Source organism: Platalea leucorodia, assembly GCF_965183815.1.
Source record: "Platalea leucorodia genome assembly, chromosome: 4".
NCBI lineage: Eukaryota > Metazoa > Chordata > Aves > Pelecaniformes > Threskiornithidae > Platalea > Platalea leucorodia.
Window position 1 is genome coordinate 79,726,549 of NC_138826.1, and position 27,048 is coordinate 79,753,596.

The 27,048-nt window shown below is 38.6% G+C and overlaps 1 protein-coding gene across 2 annotated transcripts in view; it reads left to right on the forward strand.

Moving 5' to 3' along the window:
• The window catches only part of KITLG (KIT ligand), a 56,189-nt gene extending 51,071 nt beyond the window's left edge, over nucleotides 1-5,118 (forward strand). For both annotated transcript variants that reach the window (XM_082311044.1, XM_082311045.1), the window contains one exon: nucleotides 1,104-5,118. The gene's annotated coding sequence lies outside the window, so the exon portion shown is untranslated. The remainder of the gene's footprint in view (nucleotides 1-1,103) is intronic.
• Nucleotides 5,119-27,048: the final 21,930 nt, after the last annotated feature.

Below are 27,048 nucleotides of genomic sequence, written 5' to 3' on the forward strand. Positions count from 1 at the left end.
TCATTTGTACCTAAGATCTTTAGCTGCTAATGTAATTAATCCTGTATCATTAGTTTAGGCATTTGACTTTTAACCTGAATGTTACAAAATGAAATATGCCGGAATTCCAAAATGAAGGACAGCTACTGCTTCTCCTTTTTAGTGTGAGACCCGATATGGAGAAGTCTTCAGCTGTTGTCCTACATCTGTTTCAAAGCAGTGTGACCCAAAAAACACAGTTCTTAAACTAGCAGGTTAGTGTAGGAGAACAGGCCAAGTAGAGCTGAGCTTCTATTAATTGTTGTTTACTCAGCACAGTTGGCAGTCTCTGTAGCCTTATCAGATGCATCATTCTTGGTTTAGTATGTAAGAGTGAGCAGCAAAGGCAAGTAAGCTTCCTCAGTCCCAGCTGTCCTGTGCAGAACAGTGCACGTTTCTGGCAAGGGGCTTCTTACCACAGGACTTGTGGTGTACTTAACCCATAGCATCTCTGGCAAGGGTCTGGAAGACTCAGGCAGCGCTAAGTGCTTCATTTTATCGCGTGGGCGGAAAAAGCAGCGTAAGAGTATAACAGGCAATCCAGGTTTTACAATTTATCCTGTAGCAGTCACTTTCAAGTGTATTCCAGAGTATTCATTGTGATCCAGTTAGCTACAACTTGAGAGATTTTCAGTCTCCTTAACTGCTTTGTTTTAACATCTGCTTACTGAGAAGCAAAATCATCACTGCATTGGACAAGTCATTTGATTTTTCAAAAGATGTAAACTCAGTTTGATATTGGCTTGTCCAGATGACTTCAAAGGGAAGTTTGCTGCCAGAGATTACCAGATACCAAAATGCACAAACATAACAGTTCTGTAAAACCATGAGAGTTGTTTCATCACTATTGATGACATCAATGAGCTTTTGCAGGCAAGTGTGTTCTTGGACCAGGAAAGTAAATCTTATAACAGTAATTGTTGTTTCAGAATAAAGGAATGTCTATGCAAGTGTCATTGAATTTACTTGTTTCCAAAATTATAAGAAAAAATGTCTATGTTATATGTCTGTGAAAAGCTCTAATGTTTAGTAATACAGAGAGGAAAACTAAACAGCAAAACTAAAATTTCTATTTTTCTCTTCAGGCAGGTAACAGTTCCATGTTCGCTTCATAAATGAAGCAGCTTTAAGCACATTCGTATTCCTTCTGGAGTGACAGACTGAGTCTGCATCTGTTGTTGCTGCCCATGACTCCATAGACATGATACAGAAATGAGGACAATTTGTGTTTGTTACTGTGAAACCAACACTGAATTGAACAACGACAAGAAGAGTGTGCACTTAGCAGGACTGTATCTCATGTGAACATCTACCTTGTTTGGCATTTGGGGATTTTTAATTGCATTAATACTTGCAGCTGACTCTGGCAAACAAAGTACATGTCCTGAACAAAAAGCATCTTTCAAATGCCTCCAACTATGTGTAATCATTCAAAGTCATAAATACCTTTGCATCCTTAATTTAAGTTCTGTGTCCTCTACCTTACCTTGGTGTCTTCAGATGGAGTTCTCTGAACTGACAGAAAATGCAGAAATGGATACAGATAACATACTCTTCAATATTGTATATAAAGCTTGAAAGCAAAGTCATGCTACAGATCCGTGTTCTAGCCTTTTACTTATAAGGAGCTGTGTTTATGCCTGGGAAAGGTTGTGTGTACAGCAACATGTGGTCTCAGTCGGGTGCCAGGTGGCTGGTTGCCCATCCCAGAAAGCCTCAAGAATTCATCAGCATTGGTGGTCTCTGTTCAAGAGAAGCAAATACTGGATGAAGACAAAGTAAACAGGAGGTGAACGTACCTCATGGAGTTTCAAAGCATTAAGAGTATGCTGGGTATGTGAACACTGGTGAAATTTCCAGCCATGCCAAGGGAAGGACAAGTAAAGAGTCTGAATTGCGTTCAAACATCAAAATAAAGACAAACCCATGAAATGCATTTTAAATGCTGAAGATGCATGCCGTTGATACCTTGTCTTTAAATGTATAGCATAGAAAATATGAAAGATCCTGAGAGTGTATTTAGCTTTTACTTACATCAGCTGTAATTAATGTTTGCATTGTGTTTTAAATGATTAATAAGCTTTAATATCCTGTCATTCTCCACCCTTAAAGTTAATTCTTTCAAAACAAAAGAGAAAGAAAGGCTTTATTTCCCACTTGTCTTCTGCATCTATTGCTGTTACAGCATCCATGGAATCTGTACAGGACTGATGTACAGACATGCATTTTCAAGTAAATCCTAAAAATACCGTGGTAAAAGTTACAAGTGTAGTTGTGCATCTTTTCATCCTGGCTCTTTCCAGATAATGGGTATGAATTATTTATCTGTATTAGGGGTTTGTACTTCAAGAAGGTAAAGGTGGCTCACTTCAGATGACAAGCTGTCATCTGTCATCAAACTGACCAGGTCAGCAAGAGTTTTAGTTCAAGTAACTTGAAAACTTAAAAAAAAAAAAAAAAAACAGCACCCTTTTTATGTTTCGCATAAAGTTGAAGTTCCCTTTAAAGTATATCGTTACTTAATTTTTTAAGAATTCTTATGGAAATTTTAATCATCTGCTGAATTCTCTGAGAACCATGCATAAAAGGATTATGACATACATATAAGATATACGTGCACGTGTGTGTGTGTTTATTATTGGTAAAACTGATTCATCTTTCATACTTCCCAAAAGAAAAAAAAACCTCAAAACCTTACTATGTTTGATGACAGAGTTTATGTGTGCATGTAGCTACATTGCATGGAGTTTTGACCCTACTGAAATCAATGTAAAAGCTTCTTGTGAATTTACTGATACAAGGATTTTATCATGGGGAACTATTTTTTATTTGTACTGAGGCCTTTTTGCACTTCCTGGGGGTCAGAAAAGGGTCCTCAGGTCCTTCTCAGCTGGTATAAATTAGCATAGGTCCATTAACATTAACAGAGCTTTGGAGTTTGCATCATCTGAGGAACTTCTCTTCGACTAGATCAAAAGAAGCTTAATGTGAGAATTAGGCCTTTATTTTTATTCAGAAGATGCTGGAGTACTCACCACTACTTATAAGTAATCAAGGTTGCTCATCACTTCTAAAAAGCAAGTGCATTGCAAATTTTAGCTCTGGAAAAATCAAACAACAGAATTCCCCATCCGCAGCTCAGTCTCATTTGACATTGTTGTGTAGCTCTTTACTCACAAGGCCCTCACACTTTGTGTTTCAAACTTATTTAAGAGTTACCCTGAAAAAAATGTCAGCATGACCTAATTGATGGGAAATTTGCATCTTATTGGTAATGCAGAGAATAACTGGATATTGATTTTGACAGAGCAGAAAAGTATCCACAGTAAATGGAAGCAATTATCCTTACACATTTTACAAAAACCTTAGATACTTCATGTTGCTATACAATACATTCTCAAAGCAAGCTTATGCATTTGAAGTTTTACAGTATTTTTCTTAGATTCAGTTAAACAAAAATCTTGTATTTATTAATGTTCTTTGTTCATAAGAATGTTAGTTTTCCTAAATGAGTTTTTTCCAGAAAATCAATAGTGTTGCACATTGGTGTGCCCCAAATTATACTTTGATATTCAAAATGCACAATGTTTTAGGGTCCTTAGTCTACTGTTCAATACTAAAGAAAATATCAGTTGTAAATTGAAACATACATTAAACCCAGATAGACTGCTGCAAAATGTTCACCTTCCAAGAGTAACATCTTAAAATAGTAGCTAAGTCACTTTCAAGTAATGTCAGATACTTTAGTCTCTTCCGGGGAGCAAGGCAAATTTAAGGCTACATGAGAACAGAAACAAAATACATGTATAAACCTTCCAAGTTCACATCACACACAGTGTTCTTTGAATATGCATTAAAGTAGTATGATGCATGGAGTAGCAGAACTGTTGTTGGAGCTCATGGTTTTCCTGTTCTTCCTGCCCCCTTTTGAGAAATCTGAACAAAACATTGGGTATTCTCAATCAGTTTTCAAAGCAGAAGGACACTTCTAGACATTCATGGATACAGTGGATGGCATGGCACTTAGAAATGCGATCGTGAAATTATTTGAAAATTTCTGTGCCCAGTTTGTCTACCCATTGAGGAGGCCCTTACTTCAGATGCAGTGAAATTTTGAAAGACTATTGGCTTGTGAGACAGCTTTGAAATCTATGGAAACAGAATAACTTACTGTTCAGTGGGAGTAGTGATGGCAGAACTAGTCCTTTAATTGCTTCTTTATCCAGTTGTAAGCTATTTAACTTCTGAGGAGTGATCAGTTTTCCAGTCTTCTTTTGGAGTAGACACAGCCCATGCATTAATGCAGTTGGAAAATGAACGCCCTTTCTCTTAAAACGAAATTGGGGAAAAGCAAGTGTTGTATTTTTTATACAAAAGTCAACAAATTTGGTTTTCAGATATCTGTGGTTTTGTGAGAAAGTAACATTTTTAGGTTTCCTTTGGAGTAGTCGAATTTGCATGCAATTAATAGTGGCCTTGTGAGAATAAAAAGCAGATAGTGATATACTGAGTAACTCAATGTGTTACTTTAGATGTGTGTTTACTTGAATAAATTAATGGTACTTATTTCATCAGAGGGTCATTTTATAAGTAAGCTTATAAAATGTGCTGTACTATGAAGTATGTGTACAACCTGCACATTTTTTAGATTCTGATCTTCACCAGCTGTTTCCTCTGCTGCTCTCTCTTTGTAATACACTGAAACTGTTCAGTACCCACAATACAACTATTAAATTGGAAAGCTAACTGTATATATAAAACACAGATATTTTGAGTTAGATTTACATTTAAGAGTTATCCAACATTCTTCAATTCAGGAATTTGATTCAACTGTCTGTTAAATGCAGATCTACAGTAATGGTGGCATGTTGCTATTATGTTATCAAATTGATGGAACGCGGAAACTTCAGACTCTTTAGTGATAGAGACACAGATGTTTGCTGGTTGTATCATGGGCAAATTCATTTATTTCAACGTAAATGTCAGCACAGTCTTGCATAGTTACATTCTGACTGAAGGTAATCAACAAAGTTTATAAAATGTGATGTGTATGTATATATGTGTCCTCTTAAAGATAGTTTTTTCCCTGATCCTTTTTTATACCAGTTAAAATTTGGAATTTACATTATATACATATACTTTATTGTTCTAAATAAAGATACTATGCACTGCCAAACAATTAATATATTGCTTTGTGTCAGTCCCGTTTAAGACCTTTTTTTAAGTCCTGTCAACTCCTGGAAGAATTTTCTGCCAGCATGTATGCTACTAGATGCATACTCCTTCATAATATAGTTCATTTCTTAATCATGCATTTTGATATGTCCTCATTATCAGCCTCTGGTGCTGATCCATAGTGTGTCTGTGATTATGAAAATTATTCCAAATTCAGAATTAAAAATTCCTTGTGGCTCCTTAATGAGCTTGATTTTTTTTTGTGCCCTGCTTTAGGCAGTTTTTCACATCCCATTCTTGCTATTAGCCACAAATTGTGATTTTAATTTAATTTACCACTAAAAAGTCTGAATGTTGTTGATGCACTTCTTTTGCACTAAGTGGCATTTACCAATTCAAAAATTTATTACAAATAACAGTTTTTCAGCTGAGACCAGAGCTTATCCTGTAAGGATGGCATCCTGCCTTTCAGATTTCAGCAGTTTATTGTGGCTTTTCAGTAAGAAGCCCAGGACTGGGAAGAGATCAGGAGGAAAAACTGAGCTGCTCAGGGAGCTCTGGCACCTCTCCCCTCCTGAGAGCCAGTGAAAGGACTCCAGCATAAGAGGAAGAGATAAATGTGCTGAGGCTTTCAACCTACCTCAGAGACAGGTAAGGAGCCCTGGACAAGAAGTGAAGCTGCAGTAGGCAGATATAGGGGGTTTACAAATGGGAGTGAGGTACAGACAGAACTGATGAGAAGGAGCAGAGAGCAGGGTTAATGGGCTGGGAGACAGGGGAACAGGATTTGGGGATAGCAGAATTTAGGACATGGACAAGAATGAGAGCTGTGGCAATTGGTCTGGATATAGCAAGACGTGCAGAGCTGATGGGCTTGAAGAAGGCCATGGAGCAGCAGGGCTCTGCACTGATGGTGTAACAGAAGTCATGGCCTGAGGAGCAACACTGGTGGCTCGGGTGGGTCTGAGGTACGATGGCCTGCTAGGGCTAGGTGAGCACCACATAGCTGCAGAGGCTGGAGATGAACATATTTCATGTGGAAACCAGCATTAATGTAACAAAAAGGAGGCAGACTTGACCTGGAAGTTCAGAAAGGCAGAATTAACAGCAGAGTACCTCAGAATGAGATGTGAGAGCTCTCGGCTAACAAAACGGCTCTCGCTGAAGTCAGGAGCTGGTAATTTTAACATACATAGATGGACTAAAGAGTAAGTAAGAGTGAAAGTGTGGAAAAACAGATGTAACTCTGCAGCCAAAGAGACACCAACATAATGTTTTTGGTAGTCTGACTTAGAATTTTTGGTGCCTTGCACAATGCTGACTAACTACTCCCCACCACCACCAGCACTTAATCTGAACTCTGGAGATTTAAATGTGCTAAAGGATTAAGAGTAATATTTACCTTCAGTTTTCCAATAGCAGTGTCTCCAAAATAATGAATATGAACATCTTGTTCAGTGGACAAAACCAAAAGCAGTCTTTGTCCAAGGCATGTAATAACTTACTCTTTCTTGATAGCAATACATTTGAACAGCCTAACACTTCCGTGAAATGACAGTATTTTAGATCAGCTGGATATGTGCCCACTCCACATACACACCACATTACACTCTAGTGTAATCTTTATTCCATGTTAACAAATATGTGTTACTAAACGTATTTTTGCCCAAAGTTTCTGAATGGTAATATGTAAAGTTTTGTTGTTGTTGTTGTTTTAATGAGATGGGTTGTTTCAGGATTTCACACTACATTAACAAATTATAGAACCATTTCCTTACTACTCTTCATGTAGCCGTTGATGATAAATTTTCTTCCAAAGTGCAAACTTTTCTAAAAGGGATTAAGAATAACTACACTGAAGTATGTGCTAAGGCAATCAAGTTTCATGTTGTTATATGCTTAAAGGGAATTATTATGTGCTGGTGCATAGTAGAAAATAAGGCTAAATTAAAGCAGACTGCCAAAAATGTGAAGACTGAGGGAATGGAAGTTTAGCCCTCTTTTTCCTCCACCGTATCCTGAGGAAAGTTATTTCAACATGTAACAGGAAAAATCCCAAGCATGATTACAGTTCCCCTGAATTGTGGCCCTTTCTGCAAGATCCCATGATAAGCAAGCAGGAACTAAAAATACAGATTAGACTTTTTCCCGACATGAGCCTTGGGCTTCTGGCCCGTCACAATATACAGGGACAATTTTCATTCTTTTTTGGCAAAGAAGATATTTTCTTGAGCTCATGGAAAAATATTCGACTGAGATCACAAAAGCCTCTTTGTTTGTCACCAGTTCTGCTGTGCAGGATAATAGCATGATAGTAAAATTGGCCCAATTAGAGTAAAGAAGCTGCAGAGCAGAATATATAGCTTTTGTCAGTTTAAGTGACTACCCCAAGTGACAAAATGTCATCTTAGAAATTTCACCTTGTCATCTCCTACATTGTGATTGATGATTATTAGGACCCCACAGGTTATTTAATCTGTCATGTTCTTAAAGTTAAATATTTTAGACCTTCCTTTTTCTCGGCAATGCTGTCATCATTAACAAAACACAGAACAGCCTTCACCTTTAGAAATGACAAAATGGGGATGTGTCTCAAAACCAATTAATAGCATCAGTGAAGGCAGAGACATAGCATCTAAATCTTTTGAATCGCATCCCCAAGAATAATGCAATGAGTTCTTCGAGGCAATTACTCCTTTGCCAGAAGTTGAGAAGAAAGTATCCCATCAACATGGTGGTACCACTTGGCAGTTTGTTGTTAAGTCTTGTTTCATACTGTTCCAGAGGAATCCAATTGCCTCAGTCAGTAAGCATTCTGTTCTCTTGATTTTGTTTTAAATGCTTTAACCTTTGTATCAAACAAAGAGTTGTGCAAATGAACAATGCTGTTACATGCTATGATTGAGTACTCACTATGTTTCAAATAGAATCACTGATATACAGCAAAGTTTTAAGCAGGCATACTAATGTACCTGTAGTGTAGTGTGTGCACGTGTGGGGGATGGAGGGTGCTGGGAGGGAAGGAGGGGGTGTGGAGGAGGAGGTCGTGTTTCGATTTAGCAAAGTTTACAGGTAACTACAGTGAACTTCAATCATACACCCTGAAAGAATGGTTGCACGTTACAGAATCTCTTCACACATCCAACCTTTGGCAAGAGTGAGCCTCAGGATTGCCAAGTCCCACACGCTGGTCAAAAGGCTCTCTGGGCACTCTACCCTACGCTGCACTCCCCAGCTATTGGCAGCTCAGCACTGTCACCCTTCCTGCTACGTGGCTGCATGTGCCGGAACCACACACACCTAACACGTCCCTGGGGGCACCTATAACAAGTCCATCTATATTTCCATATAGGCCACCAAGGTTATTTTACTGAGTCAAAATCTGGCTCCGGGTTGCATGACTCAAACAGGTCTTCTGCATTTTAACCTGGACCATAAATGGAAACTCCCCAAAGCCCCAGGTTTTCTCTCTTGCACACATAAACCTTTGTGTCCTATCACTATCCAGTCCCTCCTTCAACCCCCACCCTGACTCCCTGTGCTCTCCTGTTGAGTCATACTCTGCAATTAAAGCCTCATGTATCCCAGTTGTGATTAGCAGCCCTACCGTTAGCAGTTTTTATACAGGCAGTAAACATTTGAATTAGTATTTAGGAAGAAAACACTTCAAATTGTTTAGCAAAAGGTTGGACTTCTGAAGTTGTTCCGGATGGCTTAATCTCAAAAGTTGCTATATTTGCAACTTGAATGAAGCGTGAGGTCACCATTACCACCAGATGTGGACATGATACAGCTATAACTGGGGTACTGCTAGTCTGACTGCAAAGTGTACTGCACATCTGTACACATGCAGGCTGCAAGCAGTGAAACTGCTTGCAAGAATTTCCTCAGAGAAAAAAAGAAAAGGTTATGCTGCATAGGTATGTTAACGCTGTTTTCCCCTAAAAATATCTGCCCATCAGATTTAAGATAGAAATAGCTGGTGAAGTTAATCAGCTGCTTGTTTGTGTGATCAGTTCTCATAGGGTTCCTGTTGATAAAGCTGCCTGAACAGACTGACTGAAGTCCAGCCTCTTCTTCTTGGTCTTGCTCAGACTGCTTATAGCCTGAGCTCATTTTGCTGGTTTTCTTTTTGCTGCATCCCCGCCACTTCCTGCAACCCTCGCCTCTCCAACCATGAGTAGACTCAACCCCTGCGCTCTTCCCACCCCTTACTCCGTGTCCATTACCAAACCTTGCTGTGTTGACCAAGGCTGAGGAGTTGTGTGTCTTTCCTGATCTGAGACACACAACACACCTGGCCCACCACCACCTGCACCTTCTTGTAGCCATCCAGTAGCCAGGCTTGCATGTTCTGACCAGTCAGACACCAAGAGGGAAGCATATGGCCTCAGAGGGCAAACAGCATCCGCTGCCTCTTTACCCTGCACCAGCAGTGCAGGTCCACAGGCTGTGGGAAGCCATGCTGTGCCTCTCTTTTGCTTCCCTCTGCCCTGGTCTCAGAAGGCTTGCACTATATTTTGCACAGCAACCCTGATTCAAAGGGAGAGAGGAGCACAGCCTTGCTCCCAGCCTGGCAAGCAGGAGGTTAAGAAGCCCTTTAATTTTTCCTCCTTCCTGGGAAAGCACTTTAACTATTAAGCTACTGAGTAACAGGACATCACTCTCCTTGTGTCCAGTGATGGGGAGCTGGGTGCCTGATATTAAAAAAAAAGAAGCAAAAAACCCCTCAACGTTTCTAAAGAAAACGTAAGGATAAGTAACAATGCAGGAAGTCAGTCCAACTGAATGCAGCCAAAGATTGTTGTCAAATTTCCTGGTGGTTTTGTAAATACCATGTCTAAATATCATGACAGTGACTTAAAAATAAACTGCAAAATTTCACTTTTCTACATTTTTAAGGTTAGAAAAATGTAATAACTCTGAGAAACTGTACAGTAGCAAAAAAAGTTAAATAGCCTTCACAAAAATGGTAATGTTTTAAATTCTACTAAATCTGCCTAGCTGTGTATATAGTGACAGCAAGCAACCCAAAAAATTAAGAAAGGAACATCAAAGAAACAAGTCAAGTTGTACAACATCTCTGCACTCAAGAGATCAGGTTTTGGAGGTTTGCAGGTCATTTATTTTTTAGATGCATGCAGTCTTGTGAATTATGTAATTAAGAAATACTTATTTACAGGTTCTGGAATTCTGTAACTTCTTTGGAAGGACAGAATAAGCATAAAAGAAGAGGAGAAAGTAGAAAATCATTAATTCATACTAACTGGTTAATTATATGAAACTGTTGCATATAAACCACAGAATTTCACACAGGTTCCTGAATTTAATCTGCCAATTTATAATGGACCTCGTACATTGCAAATATCCATTTAATCTGAACTGAAAGAGATATGAAAGCAAATTTACAATGCAGAAAACTATTAACTGTCATTATGTAAAAAATTAATTTCATTTCCACTTCCAACTTTTCTGTGTGGTTCTATAAAGTGGTAACAGTGCTCTAATAAGGGAAGAGTTCAACTGCAGGAGACAGAGGCAGCCATAAATAAAGCATTTGAAATATCAAAACATGCCAGCTACTTGGTAAGATGTTACTCTTCTTGGAAATGTAAAAATCTGTTCAAGGAGGAAGCAGCAAAACAAGAAAACACGTTTTTTTCTTTGAAGAGTGTAAGATATCCTTTCTGTTCACAACCATTTTTCTGTCCTTAAATACTTCTCTACTGTCTCAGTAACGTATTTAACTTACCTTCAAAGCCACCAAATACGTTTCTGAACTGAGCTTAATTCGTGACTGATTCTTCATGAATTGTTTCCAGTCTCATCACAAATTTCTTTCTGTCTCAACACATGTATTAAAGCTTAGGACTTCTGGAAATCAACCAAAGCTACAGCTCCAGTAAAAACTTCTATAGACTTTTGCAGAGAAGTCTACAGAGGCTGTGTGTGTTACAGTTTTCCACTATTTATCACAGCTCCTCTGCCTGAGATTACTGCTTTCAGAGCAAAGCTGGCAGAACAGCTCAGGTAAGCATTTCTCGCCTGTTTTGATACAAAGTCAACCAGGCCAACTTGAAACGCTTTAAAAACCACTGATATTTAATAAATGAAGCTGAGGTAGGTGATAGAGCACTGCAAGGATTGAGGACCCCTCTCATCATACATTCTGCCAGCTCTGGAGGGAGAGACAACATCCAGCAAAGGACTGCTGATGGACACCTGAATATGTGAAAAATCACATCATAGCCTGTGGCAATCATCTGATTACAGTCTGCTACTAAGAATAAACAAAAAAAAAACCCATGTCAACAGAAGGAGCTGGCAAATCACCCATCCAAAGAACAAGCATTTTGACTAGGCATAGCAACATGAAAACTTATACTTGGTCGTACCATATGATCTTCAGAAACATCAAAGCACAAGCTCCAGTTTTGAATTTATTTCCTAGAAACTAGATTTACAATAATAAGGAAGATGAAACACTCCCTTCTTGCTTAATTTCCAGTAATACGAGGCACACTTTTTTCATTCCAGGCAATGTTTCTCGATGACAGCAAGGACCTCAGAACACCAGTAGGGCAAAAACAACCAAATCCACCAGCTGTTACAGCTGGAAACAGATACGGAAGAGAAAGAATTTTTAAAGTGTTTTTTCTGAAACATTATCTCTCCGAGTTCAAAAATCTTTTGAGTTAGCCGGTTTGTGTGCTGCAAATACTGATGTGCAGAATTTACTTCCCGCTGTAAGCTTGAAAACAAAGATTCAAGTTTTTGCCGTAGAAAAATAACACCAGTTACATTTTATCCATCTATTGGGAATATTTTCTTTATTGTGTACAAAATTGATTAGTGTCTACAAAAATTTTCCATTTAGAGTTCAGCCAAGCATAGTATCTGCATTGTTTATTCCGAGAACTACTGTACTTTTCCTTTTTCTTTTTTCTTCACAATCTTTTGCAATCTTTTTCTCTTAAACTTAAGCCACTTCTGGTTGTTTCTCTCTTCAACCCTTGTTTGACCTTTTCTGCCTACCTCTAGGAATAGCAAACTAGAACATTTTGTCAAGTGGAAACTTTACAAAAATACTAAAGCATTTTCAGCAAAAAGGCTGTTTTTGAAAGACCTTGTATTTAATCTTATGTGGATGTAACTCAGGTTTAGCATGTTAAGGTGGGTCTAGATAAACCTCATTATATTAAGTAGGTAGCATAACAAAGATACAAAAGATGAATAAGCTTCATAGTAATAAAAGACAGGCATTTCAGCTTGTGAGAGATCACCTGTTTTCTTCCCCCTGCTTACAACTATCTGTAAGTTCTCCTCTCCCACGTGTCTAGAAATATGATCTGAAACATTTTATCAGAAGTTCCCACTAGGCTGTAAAGCTTTAAAATTGATCAGTTTCTTACTTTGCTATTTTAGGAAAATAGGCTAGAATAATAGCCCATCCTTCTATCCAGTACAGAATCAGTGGTATCTTTGTCAGTCCTGAAGCAAGTCATTTTTACCCACCATTAATAAAGAGCCCATGGTTTCCCTCTGTCTACTCAACTGAACATCAATCTTTACTCTTAAAATAATGTCCTTTAGTGTCTCACTTATAGCTCCCTTGCCGTACTGTGTTACCTACTTCCCTACAGAATGGAGAACAGACTATTCCCTTTCTCTCTTCAGAAGCCTTCTGTACCTTTGAAGTCTATAAACTTGTGTCTTTTCAGCCTTTTCCAGATTAAACAACCCTGCTTACTTCAGTCCTTCTTCACAGGGCATGTTTCCAGCAAGCTCCACTTGTTGCTGTCCTCTGGACTCTCCAACTTATTAAAATATATCCAGAAGGTGTTGTCTATAAATTAGCAGTACATTCTTGAAGTGGCTGCTATTTGAAATAAGATGAAACTATTTACTTACTTCTCTGGACTTGATCAGTAAATGCTGAAACACTAGAACAGAAGCCCTCAAAGATCTTACTGTTCTCTGGTACAACATAGATATGAGTTAGCTCCTGTTGCTTATATATTTTCTGGGTCAGAGTACTTTCTGTGAACTCTATCACATTTTGAAGAACACAGCAGTAGGTGTGCCTGTTTATTTTTATTATTTAAAGTACTGTTATCCAAAATATTGAAACATTTTTGTCTTACAACTAGCAGTGGTCCAGAACAAAACAAGTTGGGATCTTTCCAAATGAGAAAATACTAAAATTAAATCAACAGTCAACAAGTGAATTTAACCATATAGTGGCTTCGATCAACAAAATTATGCTGTATATTGAGAGGCTCTCTTTTTCGAGTGTGTTATGATGAAATTAGACACAGCCATTTCAGATTTGTTTTTTAGCTAGGAAGTCACTGTGAGCCTCAGCAGCCATACTGCAGCTTCTCCAAACATTGAATAGTTGATGTGCTACTGAAGTTTTCTGTTAAGAATCCATCATACATATGGAATAGAAATGTTCACGAGATGTTTTCCTTAGACTTTCTGAAAAATGGTAATTGTATGTGACTTTAAAACACAAGCATTTTTCAGATAGTACAGCATTTCCCCAAAGAAAGAAATTCCAGCTCCATCGCTGAAGGAAGATAAAAGTTTGCCTACATGGGAGTTGTTCCAGAATAGCTACTTCTGATTAAATACAGGAATGAGCCTTCTAAATCTGAGCTAATACTCTCTGCTTCCAAATAAGTTAACCCATTTTGAAAAAGGATTAAGCTCATTTGGTACAAACAGTCTCATTTTCAGTCAGGATGTCCAATACCATGTACAAATTAACTGCATAATGCAGATAAAGAGGAAAAGGGGGTTTTGCTTTAATTTAAAACTTGCTTTAACAGAAATTAATTTTGCTGATAAACAAGTCACCAGCCCAACCATATTTCTGGTACAGTATAAATGCCAGCAGTGGAAAAGTGTCAAAATCTGTTAGAAAAATGGGTTGTAAAAATCTTGAAAATGTACATTATCTGAGAACCAATTCTTCATCCAGCTTTTGACTATATATGATTATTACAGGACTTTCTCAAAATATTAGTATATATTACTCCACTACCTTCAATAAATGCACATTATATAAGTTATATAGCTATTATGTCTCTAAATATCTGTTCATTTAAGTAAAAATGCTATTAACTTTTGGGCTCCAGTCATTACAACCATTCTAAGTCATCAAGTTTTATATTTTAGGGAAAAAAATCAAAACAATAAAGAACTCTCTGAGTCATATTGGGATGAGATCAGTAAGCGCTGGCATTTCAGCAGCAGATAACTGCAGTGAAACCTATGTTTTTAGACATAGGCTTTACACTAGGTTTCTCTCTTGCTTAGATGAAGAGTCACTTGCTATCAAATGCTAGCATCAGAGTCTAGCACCCTTTGGAGCACTAGCCTATTCAAAGTATATTACAACTCTCTGTAAAAGCATGGCTTGTATTACCAATGGACCTGCATACAATGAGGTTTTCTTTTCAGATAAAATCTCTCTAGCCCATTCTGTGTCACAGGCCAAAAGCACAAAAGAAGCTCCTTTTGAGCAGAATTTAAATCACACCTAAGTATCATTACATATTTGAATGGTCTACTTTTCTCTGGGAAGCCACTGAAGTTCAAAGGGGGCATGCAATGTTCCAGACTGACTATTTTTTATTTACTTATCTGCCACCAGGCATCTGAAGCTGATTCAAGACAGGGGTGGGAGTGGTGTGGCAACAGGAGACTTGGCAAACAGGCAGGTGACCTCTTTAGATGTATGAAGTTCTTCACTGCCAGTCGCAAGGGCTAGACACCACACTTTTCCCTCAGAGAGTATGGAAAAGTGCTGTGCAGCCCAGACACTGAGCAGGTCTGCAATTTCCTCTTTCCTATGACTTCTCCTCAAGAATCTGGATCTCCTCTTTTTTTTCTCCATAGACTCATGTTTGTCAGGAAAGGTTGGGAAACAAGTAAACACATCAAATGATGGGAACTAGTGAAGCACAGACTACCTTAGCACAGATCAGCACCTTCACTGTGAAGACCTACCTGTGAGGGTCTCGTGTAAGGGCATCCCCAGTGGTGGGATACGTCATGTATTTGCCCTTGTGCATGGTGGGGACATTACGGGAGGAATACTTCATCCTCCACCACCGCGTTAAACACAGTTTTTTCTGAATTCATTTGCAACCTGCTCTATCTGTTTCTTTTTCATCTCACCTAGCGAGGAGCTGCTATCTGTAGCAGTGACATGAGAACAATACTTTATGTAAATAACTTCCAAGTGGAGGTAGTCATTAATGCAGACAGTTCTGAAGGCAAGTGAAACAGCATTTGGCAGCAAGCACCATTAATGAGACTGTCTCTTAGGATTGTAGTCTGATTCAGAACACGTCTTTCTGACTTCCTTATTTTTCACTTTTTTTCCAGCAATATAATCCCCCAAACCATAGCACTTTCTCGTATTGCAGCAGAGATTATTTGGGAAGCTGTTGTTAGCTCCAGGAGATATGGAGCAAGCAAATGTAGGGCTGAATGACAACACAGGAAGGAGGGAGGTGTTCGGTATCCATTATTAATCTTTAGTCTGTAGGTTGCCAGTCTATGCAAAGTCAAACTCAAGCTTAAGGCTGTATCCACAGCCACGTGTGCATACCTCCCAGCGTTCAAAATTCAGATAGCGTTAGGTAAGTGCCAGCTTTCCCTTTGTGTGTGGCCTGCTCCTCTCCTTCTGCCCCAGCACCCACTCACCCAGACACACAAGCACAGCAGAGCGCACTGGAGCATATTTCATCTGAACATGCACAGCCCCATAACACATTCTTGTGCAGATGCCAGCTTGCAATGGCTGGGCACAACGGACTGGTCTCAACTGAAGGCAAGAAAAAGCAGAGCTAAGTGTCTCATGTAAAGGGTTTTAGGGGAGGATGAAAGAACAAGCTCTCCATTGTTGGAAGAGACACTGTAGAATGCTTGGGGGAGGTGGATTATTTTGCTTTTGATTTTTTTCCTATAGCATATTAGGAAAGCTGAAAGCTTATCAGGGAAGCAAGTGAACATCTATTTTCTCAGCCATGTGTTACCAGAAATAAACCCAGAGCCAGTAGCTGACCCATAAAAGGTGCAGTTCAGTCCCCAGAGTGGGAGAATTGGCAGGTATATGCTCCCTTGTCCATGCTTAAAACACAGAACAAAATCAAAACCATAGGATAAGAATGTAGGTTGGAAGGGATACCTGGAGATTGCCTGGTCCAACCCCCACCAACATTTAGCAGCTCTGTCACCAAAGTGGTAGAAGGTATTCTAGCCTTTCAGAGAAGGTAAGAGTACTTTTTGGTGTGGGAAGTGGGAGTTTTAAGTGTAGCATCTGAGTCATACAGACAGGATAACTACCAGGAGAAGGCACACCTAAACGATGTGAAGAAGAACAAATGAAAAACACAGTGGAAAAAGGAAGTTGGAAATAGAATGAGATATAGGAAAAAATACAGAACAATAGTCACACTTTCTTAAGGGTACCATACCCACACTATGACTTTTCTTTAGGACCTGTTGCTCTCTGCCTCATACTGTGTGACCCTGTGCCCTTCATTAAATATGGGGTAATGAAATACACTCAGTAATTACATTCCTCCAGCTTAATAGGAAATTTGTTGGAATATGATGCACTAAATAAATACCTTCGCGTCACCCTTCAGAAGAATGTCTGGGAGGCTCAGAGCCAATGCACAATCTGTTTTACCCTGAAGTCAGTTTTCTGTTGGGTTTGGGTTTTTGCTTTTGCATAGGCACCGAGACATAAAATAATTTTCTGTAATTTACTAAAGAGACTGAGAAAAGGAATGGCTCTCAGTCTTTTAAGAGAGTGAGTTAATGTGGCATTGTGACAAAGCGTTATGCTGTGTGTATGACCAGTGAGTGGACATGCAATGAATCAGAAACCGGAGCCTGGAGAGCCTGCTTTTTTTTCCAGACGTTGTCTTAAATGTCCCAAGGAACAAACATTCCTTTCTGACCCATCATAGTGTAGAAAGAATAGAAAAGTTTAACTCTGTATCTTTACAACAAAAATATATGTTCTGCCTTACTCCAAAACTACTCATATACTATGCTTTCAATGTTTCAGTTTAATCTCTGTAGAACTTGTTTTCCATTCTTTATTAGTTACTGGACAATGAAAAAAACCTAACACAAAACCACATGAAAATTGAAAACAAATACTATGATAGGTGATGTGGAAGGAAAAGGAGGAGCTAAATGAAATCATTTACTGGTTTCCAAGTAGCAAGAAAGACTAAAATTGCCTGGGCTGAGTGATCCCTAATGAAGAAAAAAATGAGAAAATGTATAGCTTATGTGATGTGGAATTTTCCTAGAATAATCACTGAAAACTTATCTTTTCTCTACCAGCAATTCTATATATTCTACATAAAAGTGAATATCCTGCCTCCTCAGTGGAAACTATCAGAGTTTGAAGAGAGTATCTATCTCTATAGAAAGCCACTTTAGGACAGCTACCATGGAAGAGCTTGTACCAAAGTTTATATTCTGATCAATTTTCCTATGTTACACAAGATTCAGAGTAGTATTTCTAAGTATATGTTTACTTACAACGTCTTGTTCTGCAGAAGGGAGCAAACAGCTGCAGTATGATACGAATCTTGAACCAAAAGGAAGACCTCATACAGACCGTGAGCTTCCCAGCCACACATCATCAGGCTCAACAAAAGACCAACTAAGCTCTTTTGGGTATTAAAACAACAACTAATTTGGAAGGAAATGCCAGAGTGCTGAGATGTTAGACACCAACATTCAGATAAGGATTTTCGTAAGTCTCCATTTAGACTGGTGTTCTATCATGACTGCACAACAAGCCCAGAATAAAATAAGCCACAGATAAAAAGGGCTACTGTTCAAGCAACTAATCATGAGCTTTCTCCAAATCTAATCTAGGAGCCAGTGTAGGGGTGATGATATCAGCACCAGCTGTGGGTTTCTGAGAGGGCAAAGTGGCAGATGGAGTTGAAGCATGACTCTAGGAAGAAGGAAAGAAGCCAAAGATTTTTCAGCAAGAAGCTTACTCAGGTGGCATACCTGAGTATTTCTGAGCAAGAAAAATACTTGCTTGCTTTTTTATTTCTCTGATTAGGCGAGCAAGACACTGTGTTTATATTGTGAATAAAGATTTTACTAAAAACATAGTTGTTTCATGTAATAAAATTTTCATCCTAATTGAAACAAAATAGCAGGGCCCTATTTTGCTGGGCTTTAATAATGTAAACATATTTTAAAAAACATTAACTTGTTATTAGTATAAGAATTTCGGCAAAATTTCAGGTACAACGTTACTTGACAAAAGATTTAATTAACCTGTTTTATTTTGTACTGAAGGGAACTAGAAGCACATTTGTAGATAGAGTTTATCTATAGATACAGACATAGAAAATTACAATATCTGGGTTAAAAGGTGATAAACTTGCCACATCATAACTGCCCAACTTCATCGCAGGACCCATCCTTTAGATACTTAAAACCTTACTTAGCTACTGACCATCAAAAACACCCATTGACCACCATAGATAATGTTCTTCTCCATCACTTCTGAAAAGCAGACCCTGAAACAAAGCATAGGTTAAGATTTTGAGTTGTGTACCTTAACTCCTTCTATTCACATTTCAATGTATTTGTAAGCGTATAAGTCATCTGTCACTTAAAGTTTGAAACTGTTCAGGCAAGAAGTGTATGTTGATTGAAATAAAAAATATGTACAGATTGCCTAATGCTAGAAGCCACAACAAGCACTGAAGTAGGGCAAACTCTGAAATGGCAGTACATTTATAGGTGAGACAGGTTGTAGACCAGGGAATCTGAAAATTGGCAATATACTTAGTGAGGTAACACCCGAGTATCAAGAGAAAATCAAGGCCTTTCTGTAATCCTGGCCTATCTCCTGCCTTTACTAAGCTTACAGGATCAAAAGTACATTTCAGGGCAGCTAACAGCAGACTTCAAACAGAAAGAGAGAAACATCCACTCAGTTGATGCTCAGGCTCTCATGGATCTCAGTGAAAGCTGGGAGAAAACGAAACCTTTCCATAGCAACCAGGTCATAGGAGTGGATAGAAGAGAGCTGGCACAGCTCTCAGCTGGTGGGGACACCTGGCAACGTCACTGTGTGCCCCAGGCTCCCATCATTACTCCTTCCACAAGCAATACTGAAGAGTCTCAGAAAGTTTCTGGCAGGCTTTCAGTGACTATCCTCTGCCCCATCCTCGATGATGGTATGCCCAGCCCTCAACCCTATCTCCTACTGCCCCTAACCACACAGTCCTGCATGTCTCCACTCGTTCCCTTGCCCTCCTCTGCTTTGCTCATCCACACCAAGCTGTTCAACATTCAATACCTCCATTATGTCCTTCCACTTACCTCTTTCTAGCCCCCAGAAAGCTTCTCCTCTCCACAGTGGAGGAGCAGCCAGGTCAGTAAGCAGAAGAGTACCAGGAGGACCCAGCAAGCCCCAGAGGCACCAGCACAAGGGCCCTTCCCAGGCAGGACTGGGTGTGAGGAGCTGGGAAGGAGGAGGCTGGGTGAGGTAGGAGCCAACCTCCATCTGCCCTGGGAGGCTGCCAGATCCACTCAGCTGCTTGCAGACATACAGCTTCAGCCTAGGGGGATGCAGGTATAAGGTCTGAGTGTAGGCTTTTACAAGACTTCCTATAGACTGCAAGAGGTGTGTGACATCAACAGGTCAGCAGGGAAAAAAATAGAAAAAAAGAGCCATGATAGGCTAGGTGGAAGAGGAATACCCAGGTCCATTAACCGAAACCATGACACACAACCTTCTGTTCAAAATCTAAACCAAAATTTTTTGCGATGGAATTGAAATTGGATTAAGATATGGTATTAATGCAAATGATGACAATTATTTGTAGGACACTATTCATGTATGGAATTACTCAGTTATTTATAAACTCTGTATATAAATGCTAAATCTCTATGCTCCCAGTGGAGAAATACTACAAAATAAATTAAAAAAAACCCAAAAACATGATGAAGGCAAATAAAAAAAAATCCTATTTATTCTTCACAAAACTTAGTGTCAAAGACTGATTTCACATTTTTTATTATTCTGACTGACAATCTTTTCTCATATCTGAGACTGATAGTATTACTGTCATCTGTATTTCCTCCCTACTGTCCCTCTGTAGGAAACTTACTCTTTTTCTCTTGGCAAAACTTAGTTCCCAGACCTGAAGAACCAAATGCTTCTAATTATGACAGAAGATTCTCTGTCTATTTTCATCCTCTTATTTTTTGGTTCCCTCTTGAAAAAACATATCAAATCTGCTTCCTTCCATATGGAACATTTCTGTAATACTGTGAGGAACAGCCAACAGTAGCCACTTCAGACATATTTAGCTTGTTAACTCTTTTTTCCCTTGCTCAAGTCAAGGATTAGGTACGTCAACACAATAAAAGTATTTTTATTTATAAAACTGCATTTTTGCCAGTTTTCATAATCAGATCCTTTTTTAAATGAACAAAATTGTTCTATGAATCCATAATGTGTTAAACTGACAACTTCAGATAGAGTGTATAAATATCTTACTCAGTAAGAAAGGAAGCCTGCAAATGACTAAGGAATTACTACTACACTGTTCCCACCCTCCCATTCCCATCCCCCTCAGAAAAAACTTTAAGAATTTTTCTTGAGTGAATGAAGCTGTATAAACTTAGACTAGAGTGCAGGCAGACTAAAAATAACTAGATAGTTCTCAAATAGAAGTAACTTTTTTTATTCAAGCATTACTTGCTAACAAGCTAGATCAGATCATTTTCATCAGAAGGATTACAAGAGTTGTGTTGAAGCTCTTAATTTTCAAAGTGTCTTATCTGATTAAAAAAAATTCTCCACATCATACTAATCAAAGATGACACCCTCTTTCACTAAATGAAACTTAGCATTGAAACATACACAAGTACCATTTGATATCAACTCAGCATATGAAGTTAGCAGCATTTCAGTCATTGCTTAAGTAATTCTGCATTTGAAATGTGAAATGTGCTTCCTGTTAAAGTATGCTGGCTATTATTTTGAGGATGCCAGATGGAAATAATTCCCTCATAATCTTAGGAAAATTCAGAACTCCCATCAGGTATTCACATGCACATTGAGTTAAATCTAAGAAATAGACATCCTTAGAAGTTTTATAAGATTAAATTTCATATCAGTGGTACAAAAAATGAGAGAGAAAGAGAAAAAGAATAGGCTGGCCCAAATTAATTTCATAAATGCCTGGGGAAGGGAGTATTAAATATAATTTTTCACCTTAGCCTATGGGATGTGTTTCACAGAACAAAATTTTCTCTCTGATGCCTTTATTTAGTTCAATCAGATTTAACATTTCCTCTGTCTCTCTGTCTCTCTCTTCTTTGTGTGGGAGCAAGAGATTAATCAAATTTGTAGAAAAGCATGGGCTTTTTTGGAGGATTTTCTGGTTTGCCTCAATTAATCCAGCCACACTTAATACAGGGTTAGGTGATCATAAAAATTAGCTATCCTAGGCTCAGTCTTCAAAGATCTGTGTTTGTGTTTGAGGCATAGGGGTTGTTCTCCATTGCAGCAACTGGCTTCTGTAACCTGTGACTTTGACATTTTGAGCTGTGCTACAGTGTGCCTGTAGCCCCAACCCATATCAACCCAAACTCTGAAACTGCACATGAAACAGCATCCAACTTTTTAAGGAATAGTTTTCACTGAGAGCATGTATTACTCTACTAGATTGTAACTACATCTGCACAGCCAGTGACATTGTCCCCTGGGAGCATTCCCTGAAGTCCAGGCCAAGTTGCGCAGCATGGGTCACGTTCTCACTGCAGATGGAGATGCTCTTTGAAGCACACAAGCTGTGTGCACATCGAATAACACTTGGCCCAAAGCCCTCCTCTGAATGTCCTCTGAATCTCATGTGGTACCTGTTTGAACCACGAAAGATCATTTTGTATGATTTTTCAGTTGAAAGTACCTAAAATAACTCAGAGAATGCTGCAGACCCCAGCAGGGTGGTGTTTCTACAGTAGGATGTTGATGGTAGATATTGCATACATTAAGGTATGGAGTAAAGGGGAGGAGACTTAGCTGAGGACTCCAAACATGCTGCGGCAGTGTTGAAGGCAGTGCAGAGCAGGGAGAATCAGATCCTGTCCAGAGTGACTTTAAGAAATCATTACTGAAGCAAAACACTTCCTGAGCTACATCACAGAGGGAGAACTGATGTATTTGTTCCAAACAAGAGCTTAGGAGAGAACAAACATATTTATTATGTGCTAAAGAAGATGGGACCTGAGAAGAAACCAGAGTGTGAAATTACTGTGAGCTTGACTTCCCTGATGTCCGTCTGCTTATTCTGAGCTGGAGGCAACGTGTCTAAATTCCAAAGAGGATTTGTGAACCTGTCTCTCACCTTGCCAAAAACTGTCATTGTGTAAGCCAGTCTGCATCATCTGTCACAATTCCTGTTTATGTTTTCACTTTCAACATTATATTAATAGATAATAAGCAAATTTTGCAGAACGGCTTCTGTTGTCTACTGTTTTGCTTTGCTTGAGGGAACTTTCAACAAAGAGTAGTCTTCTGAGATTGCCCAAAGACAATACAAAAAACATTTTTCCCTTTAAATAGGAAAACTGTTTTTAATGAATATTTATTGGGCAGGCTTGGATAATGAAAAAGGTGTTTTTTTCAACTCAGTTTAGTCTTATTTAGCTATGGTTTTTACTCCCTAGCAAGGGAGTAAAAACTATCCAAGAGCATCTGGGCAAAAAGGGAATGAAAAAAGCCACCATCATCCGTACCACAGCCTGGCTCCATACCTTCAGAAGGCTTCTGTGGGTGATCCAAGGGCTCCCAAGCCAACTGGCTTTCAGGAGAGCACTGGCGTTGTTTATAGCTTGTGTCCCTAACTCATATTCCTGGACCTAGACTTCTTATCTCAGTTCTTGCATAAAGCAGGGGTGGTGCTGCACCCAGGCCCTTGAAATCCTCTTTGATTCTCATCTTAGTCCTTCTTGTAAATGCTTAGATTGTCAACATTTGAGGCTAGGCAGAATCTTTCCTATTTGCACAAGGCCTTAGACTATGCGGTAAAAGGCATACAACACCAGCTCCTGCTCAGTCTCCAGAGCTCTTGGCTGGGTAAATCATGTCCCTCTGACTCACACCCCACCTCTGCCGAGGTCTGTGCCTGCTCCACAGGAATGAACTGACATTTGTGCTTAGAGGATCAGCCTTGCCTCTCTTTGAGCCATGTTTTCTGTCATTGTTTTCCCCAGCATAGACTGTGGGTTTGATGCCTTTTTAATAAGTGGGCATTTCTCCTAGTGCAGGAAATCCTTCTCAAGAAGCAGCTTTAAGTCTTTCTTGGTCTGATAGCCGTATGGGCTCTGGTATTGATAGTTTTATGCATTTATTTTTGAGGGTGAATAAAGAAAAAGATATAAAGAATGTGATCTGTGAAGAAAATGCAATATTTTTTTCTTTGTCTTTCTTCTTCTGCATAATTTTCTAGTAAATGAGACAATTTGCATTTTGAAAGACCTTGTGTATGTATCCTGAAATAATCTAAAACCTTTAGAAAAAAAATTTCTTCTCACCAGCCCTGAAAATCACAACCAGAAGTTAGGGAAAGACATGAGGTGGAGGATCTCTTTCAATGTTCCTTTTTCTTCCATCCACACCTATTTAATACGCAATCTCTTAGTCTGCTTTAGCAAGTACTTGTAAGCTTATTCAAAATCCTGACGTGAAAAATTCTACTGTAATACAAAATATCATTAGCTTTGAACAATGTGTTATTAAGTGGGCACCTTGAGATAGAACTGCTTTATTAAAGAACGCTGATACTAAAAGAAATACTAGAATGCCACTCAGAAAGATTTTTAACGGTTTTTGGTCTCTTCACAATGAATTGGGACAGTGTTGTATCATTTCTCTTTGGAGAAAGCAATCTCATTTTTGGCCATGCTGCAACAGCCTGTGATAAGATTTGGATTTTTTTTATTCATGTACATTACTAGTAATACATAGAGATTAAACAACAGAACTACAATGATACATGTTTCTTTAAAAAGAAAGGAAGGGACTTATTTGTTTGCTTTTTTTGGTCTGCTGGACAATACAATGGTGGGAGCCAGTTTATTACAACTTTTCCCACAGGCCTGCCCTTGGGAATAGCTCTCTATAAAATCCCGTTCTTGTGGCCCTACAGAAATAGAACATAGTGCCTTTTTTAACTTGAAAATTATTACACCAGGAACCCTACTGCAAATGAGCTAGAACAAAGCTGTGTCCTGTAGTGTGATACTAATTTCTCTGAATACATCCATACGCTTTCATAATGGAATATTTAGGGAAAGCGGCGCAGCCTCAAAGTGTATAAACAAAGAATAAGTAGATGTGGCATTCTCAGCATTTTTTTAGTCTCCCAAATGGAAGTGAATTTTAAAATGTAAGCAGTCATTTTGACTTGGCCTTTCTGATATGGTCTGTCACAATCACCCTAGCTGAGACATGGAATACCTATTCCCCACCTGTAATGTTTAATATAATGCAAAAAGCAAGAAAATATTTATATAGCGTCACAAAACATCCATCAACACACTGGCACAAAGTGTATACAATCCTCAGAGCAGTCTGCAAGGAACACAAAACCTAGCCAGGCCCTAGAGATACTAATGTAGATTCCTTGGGATTCTGTAGATCGTCTCCTGAAGCTGCAGAAATGCTAGTGGCTTTAGATAATATAAAGAGCTTGCCAGAATTTAGCAGGGGGATGGGACAGAAAAACATCTTTTCACACAGGAAGGTTAGATGATATTTTCAAAGTGACTTTTATCAGGGTAAGGTTTTTACAGCCTCCTAAGACATTCTGAGTAATCCCCACAGATCACAGATTTTCTCAGCATTTAACTAAGAGAGATAATCGAATTGCAGCTCTCTCTCTCCAATGTCATTCTGTTTGCACTTGCGTATGCAAATTACTTTCTGCCTGAAGTTCTTCAGAATCTGCTAGGACCTTGTAAGGAAGGAAAAAGACACAAAATAGAAGAAAAGCAGATGGAAAAGTAGATGCAAGTTTTGCATAGGTTGCCATTTCTCATTTCTATGCAACATATTTATGCATAAGCTGCTAAGCCCAGGGTTGTAGCCAAGTATTCAGGCACACTGTGATGGATGTGGAGATCAATTGTTTGTGAAGGCAGAAAGGGTTTTAACCCAAGCTGATACTTTTAAGTTAAATAAATTATGTCACCTCTTTTTGCATAACCAAAATGTTTACAAATATTACCTGCTCATATGTTATGGTCCTTTCTTTTTCACAGAGGCATAGTCTAAATTAGGCTAATGTTGTTTGCTACAGAAATCCAGGGCTGTAATCCTCATACTTTATTGGCACCTCTTTCAAAAATTCACTGACAATGTTACAGAAAGTGTCTCCCATAGGCTGCAAGGAAAATTGAGCCATAACTTTTAAAAGTTCCGTATAGATAACCAGAAACGAAGAATGAGGCACAAATTATTTCTCAGCAGAAACTCACTTTATTAACATAACTTGTCACCGTGTGTAGTTTATTCTGGTGTTACACTATTGCTCAAAGAAACACATTTGAAATCCATAACCATTCAAAGTGATCCATTGATGTCATGTCCATTGAAACTGCCTTTCAATCAAAAGTCAGAAAAAAAGCTGTAGTATTAATACAATGTATATGTCAGTATAATGTGTGGTTGTCCAGTTATATGCTTCTAGAAAATGTCAGGGTCAATGTGAAGAAATACCATTACTTGACTTAGGAAGTAGGAAATTATTTTGCCCTACAGTGAATGACTTAGCTACTCACTCAGCTCACCTTGAAAATAATCCTTCATTCGCTGTATGGAAAAATAAGGTTAACCCTGGATCATACCCGAGAGACATTAACTTTTCCAGGTTAGGTAAAGCAGACACTTTTCTAGTTGCAGGAAAGTTGAAACTTCGCCCAAAATCCTGAGTCTTGCAGAGGGAACTTTTATTCTGTTAAACCTCAGCAGGAGAATTATGATATTTGTTAAGTAGTAACTGCAAATCCAGGATCTACTTCCATGAATGCAGTTGGACAAAGTCGGGTTGCTTACAAGACAGGCTTCAGACAGGAAGGCTGTGAAGCATCTGTCAGCTTCCTAGCTGACCTCTGCAGGGTGGAATGGACCTTGAACGCTAAAATGCTAGGTAGATATATGTTACTTCTTTTTATTTCTGAATGTTTGTGAACAGTGTCATATATTTATATTTGGTAAATAAATACTTCTTTTGTTTGTTCTTATGTAGCCTGGTTTGAGATAAAAGCTGATTTAAGTGTGTTGCCTGACCTCGCAGCATTCCATGCTTACTGACACAGAGTGCTTAAAAGCAGGTCCTGGTCCAGGCTGACAATGTTCAGTTCCTCAGTGCATCTCATTAAAAGATCCAAGAGTAGTAAGACCATGCTTCCTTTTAAGCTGAACAAGTTGATTTTAAAGACATTAATGCAGATGTCTGAGAAAAAAAGAAACTTTTCTGGTGAGGTGCTAATATAATTTGATTTCTACCGAACGATAATATCTTTCATGAATTACACTTCAACTTTATTGTAATGAAGGCAAATTTTATTGAGTGCAATGTTAATCTATCAATGCAAGTTAGTCCATCAATGCAATATAATACAAGTGTCATCAATGGTACTTGCATTATATTTAATTTCAATTTCCTTTTACCACTTGCATACTTTACTACGCCATATTTTTATTACTATAAATAGAATTAATAAAAAGCCCCATACATTTTACTTCCATTATACATGGCTGAAGAA